The sequence below is a fragment of the Hipposideros armiger genome, unplaced genomic scaffold (assembly GCF_001890085.2).
Source record: "Hipposideros armiger isolate ML-2016 unplaced genomic scaffold, ASM189008v1 scaffold_556, whole genome shotgun sequence".
Classification (NCBI taxonomy): Eukaryota; Metazoa; Chordata; class Mammalia; order Chiroptera; family Hipposideridae; genus Hipposideros; species Hipposideros armiger.
The window spans coordinates 884622-901143 of NW_017731906.1; the positions used below are offsets into that span (position 1 = coordinate 884622).

A 16522-nucleotide genomic window follows, 5' to 3' on the forward strand; every position below is an offset into this window, starting at 1 on the left:
TCTCCTCTGAAGAGTTGGCACAAGATCCTGTGAGGGTCTTTAGGATACTCTTTCTTCCTACCACCAAAATTTGCACCTGCTGCTGGCCCCAAAGAAGGGGAGCTTGGCTAAAGATCCTTTAATGAGTGTACTTTCAGGCAACAAACACTCAGCCGTTCCCAGCCCACAGAAGGCAGCCCGCCAGGTGGGGCAGGAGGCCAGGGGGGGAAGGGGGTGATTTCACACCCCAGCTTTTAGGCAATATTTCAGTCCTAGAAGAGGCATGTGTTGAAGGACCTGGACCCTTGAAAGAAGTGAGACAGAAAAGGAAAGGAACCCTGGTGTGAAGGTGAGGGGCTGGGAGTAGGTGTGAGCAGCAGAGTCTTAGCCCCTAAAATGCAGATCAGAAATGTTAGACCCAACCTGTAAAGGAGCAGGAAGCAAGTCCAGCTCCTTTCTACCCTCATCTGGCCCTTTTTAGATATTTACTTTTTCTGTTTCAAGCAGGAGAAATACATTCAGCAAACATACATCATTTCACTGCTTGTCATAAATTCTCACCTGTCCAGGGGGATGGCGCTTTTTAAGTCATATTTGAAAGTCATTTTTTTTTAGTCAAGAAATACACCTAGGTCTTTAGTGATGTTGTAGATGACCTATCCGAAAGTCTTGACAACCCAGGTGTGCTCCCTAACGTCCAAAAGTACACAAAGATCTAGATGCCAAAACCAGAATAAATTAAGGGTAAGAAACTATTCGCATTCTCTATCGCCTATCCTGTATTTACAATGCTTCCATTTACTAAATATTCTATTTAGCAAGCATTTTAGTAATAGCATCCTCTGTCTTCATACAGAGGATGCCTTTTGGGGGAGCGTTTCGTGTACCTAGGTGTGTGTCGTGAGCCTGTCCTGTTGGAGAACTCGCTCCGGGGACTGTCTGCTTATCCCTCCCTTTGTGCAGCGGCCATGCTTTCACGTGTCTTAGCTCATAGAAGCCACGGGATAGAACAGGCTGAGAGGCCAGCAGAGCAGGTGGCCTCATTCTGCCTTTCAGAGATAAGGGAAGTGAGGGCCAAGGAGGCAGAGTAACTCTCCAGTGTCACCCAGTTCATGGGGGCCAGAGCTGGAAATTCAAAGTGAAAACCTGCCTAGGATGAACGAGTGATGCTGTGGTGACTCCAGGTAAAATGCTGAGCCTACCTTGCTGAAGCAGTTTGGGATTTTTAATCCTAACTCAGGCAGAAAAAAAACAAGGAACCTCATTCTGTACTACACTTTCCCATCTCTGCCCATCTCTAGCCATTTTTTTTTTTTTTGTCAAAAGAAACAGGCCCAGTGGAGGTTGTCTCTGCCTAACACATGTCTGGGTACCTAGGCTCTGAACGAACCAGCTTGCCTTATATGAAGGAACTACCTTGGCTTAAAATTAACAAATTCAAGTTTCTTCTCATCCTCATGAGACTCCTAGTAGTTTGAAGGGCTAAGAGACATCTTCAAAATGATAGAAATTACAGTTCATTTTCATCATCCATTGGAAGGTGTGTAGGGCAGGGCTTTTGATGTCAGCTGGCTGTCCTTGGCCTGTCATTCCTGGTGTCCAAGCACAATGCTTGACAGACAGGCCTGGATGAGAACAGGAGTCTTCCTGTTCTCAGGACTAATTGCGGCTCTCTTTATTGAACACTTAATTTGCTAAGTCTAGGCTAAGAGCTTTTTCATAAAGTGTGTTGATTCCTCACTCACCCTGCTAGGTTGGTATTATTATACCCTATTATACAGATTGAACTACTGAGGCTCAGAATGGATTACTAACCTACTTGGGTCATGCTACCAGTAAGTGGCAAAGCTGGGATTTGAACAAGGAGGCCTATCTGACTTCAAATCCTCTGCCCCCTCATATCAAAAACTCTTAATATGAGAATAAAAGCAAATTATTTTCCTGTGACTCTCCGTATAATCTCTTTCCCATTAAGAACTGTTCATTTGCTCACTACCGTTTAGATAAAAACAAGAGTGATTTTTGAAAAAACCTTTTTTTCATGATCAAAATAAGTGTTCTCTACAGATCTCTATGTATTTGACACACTCTGATGTAACCAATAAGACAATATTCACAGAGTGCCCACTGTGTATACAGGCTCCATGTACTCAATGATCACATACCCATTGGGGCTAGGCAACCCTGTTATAAATATGGTCTATAAATAACCAAGAGGCCGAAGCCCAGAGAAGGAAACCAACTTCAAGTTGCCCAAAGCCACACAGCTTCAGGGTTTAGATTCAGAAACCGGCCCTCCCCAGTCACAATAGAACCCTTCCAACCACAGAATGCAGCAGCTTCTGTGTTTGATTGGATTGTGGTCTGGGTTCCGGGAGGGGCGTGGGGTGGGGGTGGGGTGGAGCACTTGGGAGCCTGGCCAAGGGCTAGAAGAGCAGAAGGAGACTGAAAGGGTTTTATTCCCAAACGCTGCCTCCCTAGAAAACTTTAAACAGAAAAGTTTGCCTTTACAATCTGGAGGAGTTTTTCATGTTTCAGCTCATGCTGAATTGTTTTATGCGTTAGCTATAAACCTCTGACAGAGAGGATGCAGGGGCAAGGCTGGCCTGACTTTAACTATGGCTGCGCCGCAGTAAAGCTCAGGTTACGAGGATCACTTCTGGTGCCAAGGCAGTTTAACAAGTATGAGTGTACATAATTCGTTCCAGTCGTCCTGTCTCCGCAAAGGGGGCTGTTTCTAGGGTGGGGCTCCGCACACTCCCGCCAATGTGGTTCCTATTACTGGCTCCAGCGCCTCACTGAAGACCCCTCCACACCCAGGAAGGGCCTGTTTTATCACAACTGCTGCACTATCCAAACTCTGTAAAGCTTCAGAGAGTTTCTGGAGTCCGAGCTCTCAAAGCGGGGGTGGAGGCTGGGATTTGCTACAAAAAAATGACCGCATCTCACCCATGCCAAGAAACCTTTCCAAAAACTAAGTTGCTATTGTCCAATCTCTCTCCAACCCAAGTAAAATCTCCCCGCACTTTATATTTTGAAAACTTCCAACCCTACTGAAAAGTTGAAAGAATAGTACAAAAACGCCCATATGCTCTTCGCCTAAATTTGTCCATTGTTAATATGTTGTCACAAATCTTTATCTCCATCTCTATGAAAATTTTTTTCTGACCATTTGGAAGTTGCAGACACCAAGATACGTTACATCAGCATGCATCTCCTAAGAGTAAGGACATGCTCTCATGTAATCACAGTATCATGATCACAACTAAGAAAATAAACAATTATTCCATAATATCACCTACCATACATATACACCACATTCAAAAATCTCCCCAATTCTTCCCAAAATGTGTCTTCTTTACAGCCTTATAAAAAAAAATAGAATCCAAGCAAGATTCAAGTGTTGTATTTGACTATTACATTTTTTTAGTCTCTTTTAATCTAGAGGAGCCTGCCACCCACCACCACATTCCCAATTTCTGTTTTTCATTTTTTTTGGCCTTTTTGAAAAGTCCAGGCCAGTGGCCCCATAGATTGTCCTATATTCTGGGTGTGTCTGATTGTTTTCTCTTGATTAGACTCAGGTTAAACATTTTCGGCAAGCACATCTCATGTGTGAATGTACTTTTTATTGCTTCGTATTAGTGACCACTAAGCTTGGTCAGTTGTTAAGGTGACAAGTGAGTCCTGATCTCCCCACTGTAAAGGGAACTTTTCCCATTGTAGCTAATAAGTAACCTGTGGCACAAAAGCCAACCTCTTAGAATCAGTTAACTACTGTTTTTATCCTCTCCTCTTCCATGTATCCTCCTCTGGTTTTGGCCTCCACACCATGAAAATGTCCTTGCCAAGTTCACCAATGGCCATCTAGATTCCAAAGTCTGTGGGCACTTTTCACATGTGCTGAGGCAAGGCTGGATGTCAGTGCTCAGACCCCTCTTTGAGGGTGCAATCTTGGTCTTATTCATGTCAGTATTCCAGGGAGGGCCTACCTCAGTGTTTGGCACACAGTAGGTGCTCAAGAAATCTTTGTAGGATGGATGGATGGATGGATGGATGGATGGATGGATGGATGAATGAATGAATACATTGAGAGAAAGTCGGAATTGGCAATCAACAGGCCTGGCTTCAAATCCAGCTCTGCCACTCTTCATACAATGAAAGGGCTGATTTAAATCAGTGGTTTTCATACTTTGAAAAAAAATGTTTAATATTCGTAGTGTTCTTTAAATAGGATCTTACTTAGAAGGAAATGTAGAAAACTGACAAAAGGAAGCTGCTTTGGTGGAGGCAGGTAGTGACGGCCACATGATGTGCCTCATTAGAGTGGGGGCTTGGGGAAGGTCAGAGAGGCTTAAGGAGGGAAAGCAATAAATTCTAGTGGGTCCTGAATGCCAGCGGTATGGTTGGAAAATCAGTCCGGTCTCTGTGGAGCCCATGCATTTGCAGAGGGAAGGCAGCAAAGCTAGGAAAGCACCAGGGCAGAGTCAGGCACAGGGGCGAGGAGGGAGGTCAGGAATTAGCCCTTGTCCCTCTCTGTCTTGGTTTCCTCCTCTGAAGTCCTTTGTCATTCTAATCCTCTTTGAGTCTTTCTCCCCCATTCTTCCAAGTGTTTCTTCTTGCTAGGCAGGGAGCAACGCATCACTAGATGAAGAGCAGGGTTCTGAGGGGCTCAGGCCATTTGCTGAGTGATTCGGTGACCTGAGAAGCCTATCCATTGTCAGGGCTTTAAAGGGCCACTGCCCCTGACCATTAACCCACCTCGGGACAAAGGCCATCACCAGCTCAGACAAATAAGCTGCTTAGCCAGACCTCATGCATCATCTTGTCACACACACAGGGACCCGACAGGGGCATCTCAGAAGAGCTCTGGGCCAGAGCACAGCTCAGCGGTTTCTATTCAGGGGGACCCTGGCCAGGGGTCGGGGATTGCTGCTGAAATGTGCATGCAGCCCCTCCTCCGTGCAGGAGGGTGGGGTGGGGGTGAAAGAAATCTCTGATCTTCTGGGGAGGCCCCCCAAGACCTTCGGCTTCCTGAGGGTTGTTAAGAAAGGGGGCGATGGCTGTTAGAGGAGCGAAGGCAGCCTGGTGAGGTGAGAAGATGTTGGGTTGAAGGGCCAGACACATCTGGAATGCAAAACGCCACTTATATCTGTGTAACCTTGGCTGAGTTATTGTACCTTTCTGAGGCTCGGTTTCGTAAAATAACCGGAACAACCATCACAGCAAGGACAGTAAGATTTTATAATAACCAGGTCCTTCGCTAAGTACTGCCACATACATTAGTTCATATTGAATTTTAACAATACCTATGTGGTCGGTATTATTATTATCCCTATTTCACACAGGAGGAAAATGACAACTCAGAGGTTAAATCATTTGCTAAAGATCTCAGCTAGTAGTGGTGGCGCCAAAATTTTAAACTCCACTCTGAATGCCTGCTCTAGAGCCCGCCAGCCGTGAACATTCGGCAGGGAAGGTGCAGCGCCTGGCGTAGCGCCTGGCACCCTGGCAGGTGCTCAGTAATGGGAGCGGGTCTTCTGTTACACTATCTGAAGGTGCGCCTGGCCCTCCTCGGTTCCTGAGGCGGCCCCTTTCACCTTCACCTCCCTCCCAGTGAGCTCTGAAACACACAGAGCACAAACCTGCCCTCGGGCCACGCTGCTTGCTCCATCCCCACCTCAAACCCCAGGAAAATCCAGTCTTCCAAATGGCTGCTCCCTGGGATGGGAAGGTGGTAGCATGGACATGGGCCCGTGCCCCACTAGCTTGTTCTTCACAGACAGGAAGACAGCCTTGCCTTCCGCCACCAACCTCTGTAGCGGCCCCCGGTGTTCCCTTCACTTGTCCTCTAGGCACATGGAGGGCACAGGTAACCTCTCATCAGAACTCTACAGCATAGGACCCTACATCGAACACATACTTAAACAGGTCTGCTCAATGAATGAGTGAACGAATGAGTGATGAATGAATGAACGAGTGAACGAATGAGTGATGAATGAATGAACGAACGAACGAATGCGTGTAGAAGGAAATAAATGCTTCAAGTCCCCACAGTTAGGCGGGGGGCATTTGCTTGCACACAAATAGCTGACATGCCAAGTATGAACACCTAGGCTTCTCCTCACACCAGAGCCCTCATCTTCATGTGGTTGGGCTGCCATAACAAAGCACCATAGGCCGGGGGGCTTAAGCAAGAGACATGTATGTCTCATCGTTCTGGGGTCTGGTAAGTCCAATTCCAGGCTCCAGCGGGGTTTGATTTCTCGTGAGAGCTCTCTCTCTGGCCTGGCTTCGAGACCACCTCCTTGCTTTGTTACATGGTAGACAGCAAGAGAACTATAGTGTCTCTTCCTCTTTTATAAGGACACAGGTTCCTTCAGATCAGGGCTCTCTACCCTGATGACCTCATATAACCTTCACCACCTCTTTAAAGGATCTATTTCCAATACAGTCACACGGGGGTGGGGGTGGGGGGTAGGGCTTTAACATACGACTTTTGGGAAGACACAATTCAGTTCATAGCCACCCTACAGATCCATGAAACGACAGCTCACTTCTGGACAGAGCCCGCCTGTGTAAACTTAACCTGGGCTTCCTGGGAGTTACCCTTTCTCTGGAACGCTGGCCACAGCCTCCCAATTTGCATGAAACCTCTGCAGCCCCACACATCCTGGTGCACCCGCCTACCTTGTTCCCCTGTGAATTCCTGCTTTAGGGCAGAGCTATTTAGTTGTGTGTGTCTTGTATCCCCTCTGCCTATGGGTGAGCGGCCTGCTTTCTCTTCTCCATTAGCCCTGGCACTCAGTAGGACTTTAACAATAATGTGCTGAATTGAATTGGTTCTGAAGGGTAACCAAGTTTCATTTCTTTCTGTATCAATCCGAATCAGAAAGACCTTCCCCCGTTCTCACCCTAAGTAAGATTTTGCTGTATTCAGAAGCCTTTGCTCCCAGTGTCTCTAGATAGTCACCACAAGCCCTGTAATGGGCCCTGAGAATGTCTGCTGTCCCCTCAAGAATGGTGTTAGTTTGCGGTGGCGAGAGCTCCCCAGCAGGAGTACAAAAGTACGAAGCTAGACAGAGTGGGGGGCCTTGTGAAGAAGGCCTTTGGCTGGCCATCGGAAACAAACCGAGTTACCTGCAGGGATCTGAGTTTTGGAAGGATCACCCTGGGACAGTGTGAGGATGCATTAAAGGGACAGATGGGAGGCATGGAGGCCAGTGAGGATACAACTGCAGTGGCCTAGGGGAGAGAAGATAGAGTAGGAAATGTTTTGGTTAAGGGGAGCAGAATTTTGCAAAACTAGCAAACAGGTAAGTATAGGCTCAACTTTCATTTTTGCCCATTCTCAGGATGACAGCAGACAAGTGCTCACAACTTAAATTTTGATGCGATAACCTCCTTGCCAACTAAAGATATACCCCATTCTTTGCCAAAGATTAAACATTGAGCATGGGCTGTACTCTCAGTACGTTAGATGTTACCCCATCTTGCCTTTGAAACAACCCCCAGACTGCTATTTTTATCCCCATTTTATAAACGGGCAACTGGGTGAGAGAGGTGAGATGAGGTGAGGGTGTCCAGCCAGTGGGGAGAGGGTTCGCATCAGGTGTCTATTCCCCCGGAGCCTCAGTGGCAGCAGCTAAAGAGGTTTCTGGAAGTGCAAATATGTGTTACTGTTGTTCGCCTGTGCGGCAGCTTCCCAGATTTATTTACAGAAATATGATCCATTCAGGAGAGAGGGAGTGAGGCATAAATGAATTACCAGTCATTTTCCTTTCCTTTCAAATCTGGTGGGGAGGAAGGTGAGCTGACCAGAAGGAAAAGGCATCACTGTTTCATCTCTGGGAACTATGGGGGAATGGAAGCAACGCAGGGAGCTCGAGCAACAAAGGCTGAGGCCCTGTTTCCAAGACCCCCTGCTGTGTTTGTTTAGCTGCTGCCTTGGGCTCACCTCCCCACCCTAAATCTCGAAATCACTCAGGAGGTAGGAGGGGGTTTTAAAGCTCAGGACTCCCAGACAGGGCTGTTAATTGTTGTACTTCCTCCAAGCCCGGAGGGGTGGGAGTGTAGGAATCTGCCTTCCTTCCAGAAATATCTGTCCAAAAACTTGGGTTCCAGAAAGGGGAATAAGGAAACTAACATTCACTGGGCACCTATTATGTTGTAATCACGATGCTAGAAGCCTTGACAATATTTTCTCATCTCCACAACAGTTTTGTGAAGCACTATTCAAACCAATATCCATTTTCCAGAGAAAACTGTGGCCCAGAGAGGTTAGGCAACTTGTTCACAGCCACACAGCACAGCAAGGCTCTGCAGGCCTCCCTAGCCTATCTTCCCCCGCCACGGCTCCAGATTGCACGGTTTCTGTTTTTCTTCTGACTCTAGTCCTTGCGGGACTTTTAAAGCAGGGGGAATATTTTTTCGTTGTTTAATCTCAAACACCTATATAAATAATGGCAGTTCAGAGGGAGAGGGAGGAGGGGAGATAAGAGAGGAAGGGGAGGGCAGAAGAAACCCCACATGGTTTCCTGGTCCAAACTGGGAGCTATTAACCAGTAATGGGAGATCCAGCTGAGCTCAAAGCCCCCAGTACAGACCTGATGACAGGGGCAGAGGGCAGGAGGCTGTGAGGGGGAGGGTGGGAACAGATGCTCAGAAGAGACTGCACTCTGGGAAGGAAAGAAGAGTAGGTTCCGGAAGCAGCAAGGGATGCTTATTCTTAAGGTGAGCAGGCTGTGGGGGTCTCACCTTGAAGGCCTAGACAGAGCACCAGCAAAAGCCACAGGGCCGTGCATCCTACGGACGTGATTTTGGGTGGCACACATTGGGAAGAGACATCAGATCACCCCGAATCACAGGGAGGATGGTTCCCATTTCAACCCTGTTGGTGATCTGGTGGAGGATGAAGTCTCAGGTTGGCACTAGTGTGTTTTTCACACCTCACACTTGCCAATGTCCCTATTTAACAAAGAGAGGCCAATCTCTGCTCAGTGTCTTGAGCAGGCATTATCTCACCAGAAAGCGCCAGATAACCTGCTTTCACTGTATTTATTTTTACAGCCACCTTCTATTTATGGCAAGTGAATTGCAGCAGTAATACTATACCATTTCCTTTGAAAATAAATTCATTTAGGGGGAAAAAGAAGTTGGAGAAAGGAGGCAGGGGAAAGGATAGGAAAGGAAAGGAAACCAGTGCAAGTGGGCACGCTGCTATGGTACAGACTGACAGGGACACACAAAGGAATAAGCCTTGGGAAATGCTAATCTAGTCCAGTTCTCTCACTGTCCAGACCAGAAAGCTGAGGAACCAAAGGCTCTTAAAAGGTCACGCTGCAGGTTAGAGGCGGGGCTGTGCCCAGGAGCTAGGTCTGCTGCTCCCAGGCACGCAGGCCTCTGCACAAGCATGTTTCCATGATGACTGAGGCTGGCTTAGGGGGAAGCTTCTCCAGGTGAAGTTTATGACTGGAACACTGAGTTTATAAGGATGGCAGTGGGCCTCGCAGGTTGGGCTGACCGGGTTCTAAGCTGTGCAGCCAAAGGAGTAGCTCGCTGCACGCCAAGCTGCTTCCCTCTCTCACTCACTTGTTTCCGCCAGCACACAACTGTGCTCACAAGACTCCACATTCGGCCGACCTCACGGCACGATGCCGTGGATCCAATGAGATGACGGATGTGAACGCACTCTGGGAATGTGAGGGCTACACAAATGTTAGTTATACTAATCTCCCAAACTCTCCTTGGCCTCCTTCCAGGCGCCTCTTCAACAGTCTGGGCCCCGATGTGTCAGGAGATGCTTTAAGATGTGGTCTGGTGTCCATGAGGGCACCGTCGAGCAGGCCACGAACATTTCAGCAGGGACACAAACCAGGCTTAGTTTCCTGGTGGAAAAAGCCCGGATGCACAACTAATGTGTCTTCCTTGGGGGGTGGTCTAGGAATTCCTAGATCCAATCAAGCCGTACACCAAAAAATGTTATTTTTGTACCTTTTAATGCAACGGTATTTGGGGAAATTAGTGGAAAAGGAGCTACAAAGAGCCTACAATCCTGTCACATGAGTGACTAATTAGAGGACCCTGGTTCTCCCAGGCCATTTGATTACATTAATTCAAAATGTGACCTGTTTATTTTGCAAGGTCAGAAAGAAGCCTTACCGCCTAGGAAGCCAATGTGGCAATTAAATTAGAGTCACCAGAGTTTGCCCGAGGTAATGTATGAAAAAGGGCTTTGTAAACTGTACAAAAACAGAAGTGACCCCTGTGTGGTTGTCCCCACTGCCCCCAATTAGGGGGGCATAATCTCCTGCCCCTGGTGGGAGGACACAGGTAAGGGCTTGTCTAGTTGAGGGAGGTGCTTGGTAAGGTGGAAAGAACAGTGGAGTGTGGGGCTGTGCTTTGAATCTTGACTCTGAACTTCATTTCTGTGGGTTTCCATAGTTCTAGTGCGTATGTGGTTCATGGCACTGTTCCTAGCGAGGGGGTGGCTTTGTGTGGGGGAGGGGAGCTGTTGGACAGAAAGGAGAAAGGAAGTCAGCTTTTTTTCAGTTTTGATTTTAGCATCTACAGGTGCTCAGCACAAAAGACACAGCTGTGGACAAGGCCGAGGACCTCAAGGAACCTGCAGCTGAATGAGGAAACCAGACATGGGAATAATCAGGTCTCCAGAACGTTAGGGGAGAGTCTGTACAGAAAACAGCAGCGTGTCAAAGAAAGGGGTCCATACGCCCTTGGGGCTGTCAGGAAAGTTTCCTTAAGAACTTAAGAGTTGCTGAGTTCTAGTCTTTGCAGAATTAAGCACTTGGCCTTTAGTCTCCTGAATTCCTTGGCCTGTGAGGCAGCCAGCCTGCTGGCAATGGCCTCCTAAGGTCCCACGTCTACAGCAGAGGGCACTTGGCCTTTCCAAACAGTCTTAATGGAGAAACAACAAGCACATCTACACAACATCTCAGCTAGCGACGCGAACCTGTCTCGTGCCTTCTAGTTATCAAGTTACCTAGCTATCTCTATAACCATAGGCAAGTTCCTAAATCTTTCTGGCTATCAATATCTCCCATTTATTAAAATCACAATTCAGGATCACCATGTATCAGCCACCATTCCGATAAACCAAAACTCTTAAGACTGAAAGTTTTATGAAAACTTTTGGTGGCAAAGCCTGACCTGAATGGACAGGAAGCTCATATGTTTCATTGCAGAAATATTAACATGTTTGCTTTTAACTATTAACTGTTCATATATTTCATTGCAGAAATATTAACTTGCTTGCTTACCATGGACCAGCCCAGCACTTTAGGAATGTTAGGAAGCATACAGTACATGTACTCTATTTTCTTTCCTAAATCTGAACATTTCTGAATCCTGAAATGCATCTCTCTTTAAGGGTCTCATTGAAGGGGTTTTGACCCCGTAAATTAGATACCCGTTTTATAGAGTCTCTGTGCTAGAATGCCCTTTACCCCTCATTTGTCTGGAAAACACCCAGAAAACATCTCAAAGGTCATCATGAATGAATAAATAAAGGAAGGAATCAATTTTTTTTTCTATTAGGAGTTGGTATTCCCCTTAACAGCTGGTATAAGAATTTATTGACCAACAGGAGTCTTCTGATTCAAGCAAGTTGAGAAGGGAACAAAATTGACTGAAAAACTTCACATGCCCCCGTATCCTTTATCCTGGGAACTCGGGAAACACACAGACCCACATACCTGCAGCAAGCACCCTACAACGGAAGCAGTTTCCATGAAATCCACAGTGAAAGGAGACAAAAGCCTCACTGGACCTCCACAGTAGGAAAGAGGTACAATTCTGCCTTCTGAGTTCACAAACTGGCTTAAAAGGACCCTGGCAGACTCCCCTCAGAGGAACCTGGATAGATTCTAAATTAGGTTGAATTTTTTTGTTTTGTTTTAAGAGAACACTTTTGGAAGCAGCTTGCAAGTATAGCAGTGTTTCCCATTTAGAAAGAAAAATAAACACTCCTCCTTTGGACTGAAAGTCAAAACAAAATAAGCCTAGCAGCTTAAGACCCCAGAAAGTCAATGAAACTGCCAAACAGTGATGTTGAGCAGGGTGACCAGCCTGAGAAATCTGTAACTGTAACGTGAGGCAGGAAGAGCTCAGTCTAAGTCATCTGGTCGGATTCATCTTTGAAACGCCTACAGTACTCAAAAAAACAAAACGGAAAGGTTCCATTCCATGGTATCGACAGATCTGGGGTTCAAATCTGGCTCTATCACATAGAAGACGTGTGATTTAGGGGAAGTACTTAACCTCTCTGGCCCTTTATTGCCTTAGTGAGACTAAAACGGGCTATGTCACAAGGTAAATGTGAAGTGTAATGCGAGTCAATGATTCAATGAGCTAAAACACCTGTCATATAAGCTCTTCATGAAGGTTTGTGAGGTGATGATAGGGATCCAACAACTTGGAGTTCTTTTAAAATCAGCTTTTTTTGGGGGGGTTGGGGTGGGTTGTAGAATTTCTCTTATCTTCTCCAGCCTCCTACTAAGGAGGAGACATCAAAATAACAGGATCTAGTATTAGAAACATCACAAAAAGGAGAGGGAGAGAGGGAGAGAGGGAGAGAGGGAGAGAGAGAGAGAGAAAAGGGGCTCTGGAGTCCAGCAGGCTTGGGTTTGAATCTGTGACATGTCCCTTAGGGGCAGTGGGGCTGTGGGCAAGCCACTGGCCCTCAGTTTCCTGAACAGAGAAGTGGAGATAAATGAAAGCTCATTAAGATTGTGCATGTAAAGAAAAGACACATAGAAGATGCTCACGATGCGTTCACTGTCCTACCCACCCTACCTCGCTGAGGCTCCGAGAAATCGAAAACCTTCTCTGAGCTATCTACTCCCTGACCCTCTTTAATATTAACCTTCATGTTTTTTGAAGTCCCCTTTATTTCGGAATTTAGATTAGAACAATTCATGGAACAGTTACTATTTATTCTGAAAAGTTCCTATGTGGGAGGGACAAATACCTACTTAATCCTAACCACTTCCTCTACTTTTCGACTGTGACGAGTTGATATTTCAGTGAAATCTTTCTTTGTATATATCAGTGATTTCTAGATGATTATCCTTGGGTGTGGATTAGGATTCTGATGACAAAAAATGCTCCTTTCCCTGTTTTCTTTTCCGCAGGGACAATGAGCTGTTCTGTAATGCCCCACGTGTTCTCCTTGCACTTTGCTTGGGGATTTTAGCAGGGAGGTTCTGAGGCGTCCCAGACCTGGGGCTGGAGTTGACACAGCTGTAGGCAGAGGGCCCCTTGGGAGCCACTGGAGAGCACAGCCGCGCTCCGAGCTCTGGGAAAACTGGTTCCCATAGGGTCAGCCCTGTGTGCAGGGCGCTGAGTCAGCTCCCACCAAAGGAAACCCATCATTTTCACCTTTTGGGCCCGACGGGCTGCCTTTGTCATTTAAAGTACATTCTGAATTAGGTCTCAGGGGGAGCAGTCCTCTCAAGGAAATAGAGCAATTGATCTATTGAGGGTGTTCTCTAACACCTTTAATTGGTGGATGAGGATGGGGTGTGACTATAGGGAAGGGAGAGAGATAAGAAAGTAAACTCCACAGCAAACTTGGGAGGTTCCCCCCCCCCCCCCCCCCCCCCCGCCCATCTCACATAGGGGGATGGGGGAAACTAGTGATTTTAGAGGTGAGGTACTTTGCCTAGGTCGCACGTCTGGGACTGGAAGGTTTGAATCTGTGGCCCTTGCCCTCTGGCTACATTGTAATCCTCCTGTAGTTTGTATTGCCTGCTCATTCATTCATTCACTCATTAAATAAACACTACATAAAAAGCATCTGTAAGGCCATGCACCAAACTGTTAAAAGTGGTTATCTCTCGGAGAAAGAATTACAAGAGAACTTCATTTTTTTTACCTTTCTGTATAGTGTGAATGTTAATAAGCATTGTCACTTGTATAATAGATAAAAACAATAAAGACAATCCCATTAAGATAATTTCACTTGTTTTTTCGTGAAAAAAAAAACCCAAAAAATAAAAATGAAACTAAGCCCTACAAGCATTTATTGGACCCACTATGTAGTTGAGCCCACTCAGCTAGCACTGGGTCCATGCCCGTTCCAGCAGGTCCTTTGGCTTACAGAAGACCCCTCAGTTTAGGTTCAAGGGACAGGAAGGTGGCAGGCAGGTTCCAGGTGGGGACCCTGGCGCTCTCCTGATCCACCAACCCCAAAGCAACAGACCACTAAGGACCCAGAATCTCCCTTCAGGCATGGGACGTATTTATCACCAACTTTTAGAGTGACACACTCAGATCAAGACCCCAGGGCAAAAATCCAAAGTGTCCCCAGGTCCCCTGGGGATCAGGAGCACAGAGGAGCACAACTGAGCAGACGGCTGTAGGCGAAAGTCTCCCTGTCTTCCTTGAACATCAGTCATGCAATAATGCAATCAATTTGCTGCAGAACTTGGAACAAAGTGATTGCTCTTGTTCGGTTAATTAGCAAAGGGAGAGATTAAGGACTTGAATCTCCTGTCTTCTCTTTTACCTGCAAGGCTTATCTACGCAGCAACGAACAAAGAATATTATCACGTATATGATAAAGAAGTAAGTTTAAGAAGACTACTGGCAGGAACGCCTCAGTCAGCACCACATGACACCCTTAAATTCAGAGTTTCTGAGGGACTGCTCTATCATTGGCAAGATGGGGAGACTGAGGCTTAGAGAGGGACAGCGATTTACCAAGGAAATAGCCAGTGAGTCACATAGCTGGGACTGGAACACAAGTTTTCTTGTTCCCAGTCTAGGGTTCCTGTTTCTGTGCATCATTTGAATCATGAGCAGCTAAAAGGTATAGCGGAGCAGTGACACCCAACCACCAAAAGGACAACAGCCTCAGGAAGCACAGAGGGAAAGGCCCTGGAGGATGGTTTGGCTTTTGGTCAAAGAGAATGCAGGATATAAGATCCCGTCAGAAGAGAACCATCAAGGCCAAAGACCACTCTGATTTTCAAAGAGAGCAGAGGCAATATATCATCCCCTTCTTGGAGGCTTCAATGTCCTTCAGGGCATCCTTGTAAAGAAGTGGACTGGCCTCTGCTGGACACAGAGAGGGCAAGCACCTCGGCCCAGGCCACACAGCACCTGATCAGGGGCTGCGGCTCTCGGTCAGCCTGGAGCCCTTCTACCTTACCCCCCTTACTGCTCTCCTTAAGAGAGTCAGGGCAGTGCCTAGAAGAGTGCTTATTATGGTCAGATGGATACTAAAGCCCAGAGGCTCTCTCTGCAGCCAGCAGTCAGCCCTGCAGCAGGTTGGGACTTCAGGGCCCTCTGTCTCGGAGGGGCAGTATGAAAGTCTAGAACTTTCAAAGCCAGTGTTGGACTCCAGGTAGTATCCTTTCTCTTAACTTTCTCATGGTTAACTGGGACATTATAATACCAATTTGTTAGGCAGGGCTGTGAAGGGGATCTAACGAAGCAACAAGTGGCAGTGGCTGGCATAGTCCCTGGCACATAGCAGGCAACCAATTGGTGCTGTTTTAGTTTTAACCTTTCTTTTCTTTTTCTGTGTCCATCTTTGTCTCTGAATTTTTTTCCTGCCTGGGTCTCTATTGATGTTTCTGTCTTGTGTCTGTGCATCTCTGTTCATGCAGCTCTGTCTACCCGACGTCCGTCCTCGAAATGAAGACAGGAGTCTCCCAACCCCTGCGCACCCCAGCTGCACAGCCAGGCAGGAGCGGGGCTGCCCCAGCGGCGACAACCAAGAGCCCCCCATGCACCAGGCCCTTCCGCCCTTGCAATTGGCCCAAGCAGGCAGATTAATCAGCATCGCCAACGAAAGGGAAAACAAAAACCAAAAAACCCCACAAAAGTTAGGAAGAAAGAGGGACTTACCGTTCGCTGCGACCCCCAGGCTGGCAGAGCCACTTTTAACTAAGAATGAATTAGGGACAAACTCTTCCTCAGAGTCTGAGTCCGGGGTTGGCTGGGCCACACCGTTGCCTAGCAACCGCCTCTGGCTCTCATTGGCCGGAGGAGAGGGGGGCGGGGAGGGGGACTGCTCAATAGGGGTTGATGAAGCGGATGAACAATGCAAGGGAGCACCTGCGAACCACAAAGACAAACACAGACAGAAAAAAATAATGAAAATTGGTTTTAAGGCACACGGGGACAGGGGGGAAGCAAAATAAAACACGCATCCATGGGGGAAGGGTCTCCCAACACAGGGTGATCTACTGCACACGTGGCCCAAGGGCGGAGCTGATGCCGCTGGGAAGGAAGTTGGTGCAAACTCCTGAAGAGCAGGGGCCTCGGGGCAGAGAAGTCTGCGAGGCTTGGAAAGAGGGCACCCCTTGGAAACAAACGGGAAGCCCTTCCGGCTTTGCCTGGTCTCTCAGAGGGACCTGAAAGCTTAGGGTCTAGTCCTGGCGGTCCTTGTTATCTATCAAGCAGCCCTGGCTCGGAGCCTCAGTGGCCTCACAGGGAAAATGAGTAGCCACATTGGGTGATGGCTGAGCCCCTGCAAGCTGGCCATTCTGTCACATCATGGAACCGAAATGATATTCTT

At 47.2% G+C, this 16522-nt stretch overlaps 1 protein-coding gene across 11 annotated transcripts in view; it reads right to left on the reverse strand.

Moving 5' to 3' along the window:
• TENM4 (teneurin transmembrane protein 4) overlaps positions 1 to 16522 on the reverse strand; it is a 601437-nt gene that overhangs the window by 282648 nt on the left and 302267 nt on the right. Inside the window, exon 1 of one of the 11 annotated variants that reach the window (XM_019623659.1) lies at positions 15850 to 16054. The exons of the other annotated variants lie outside the window; for them this stretch is intronic. The gene's annotated coding sequence lies outside the window, so the exon portion shown is untranslated. Of the gene's footprint in view, positions 1 to 15849; positions 16055 to 16522 lie in introns of those variants that run through there. 11 annotated transcript variants of the gene reach the window in all.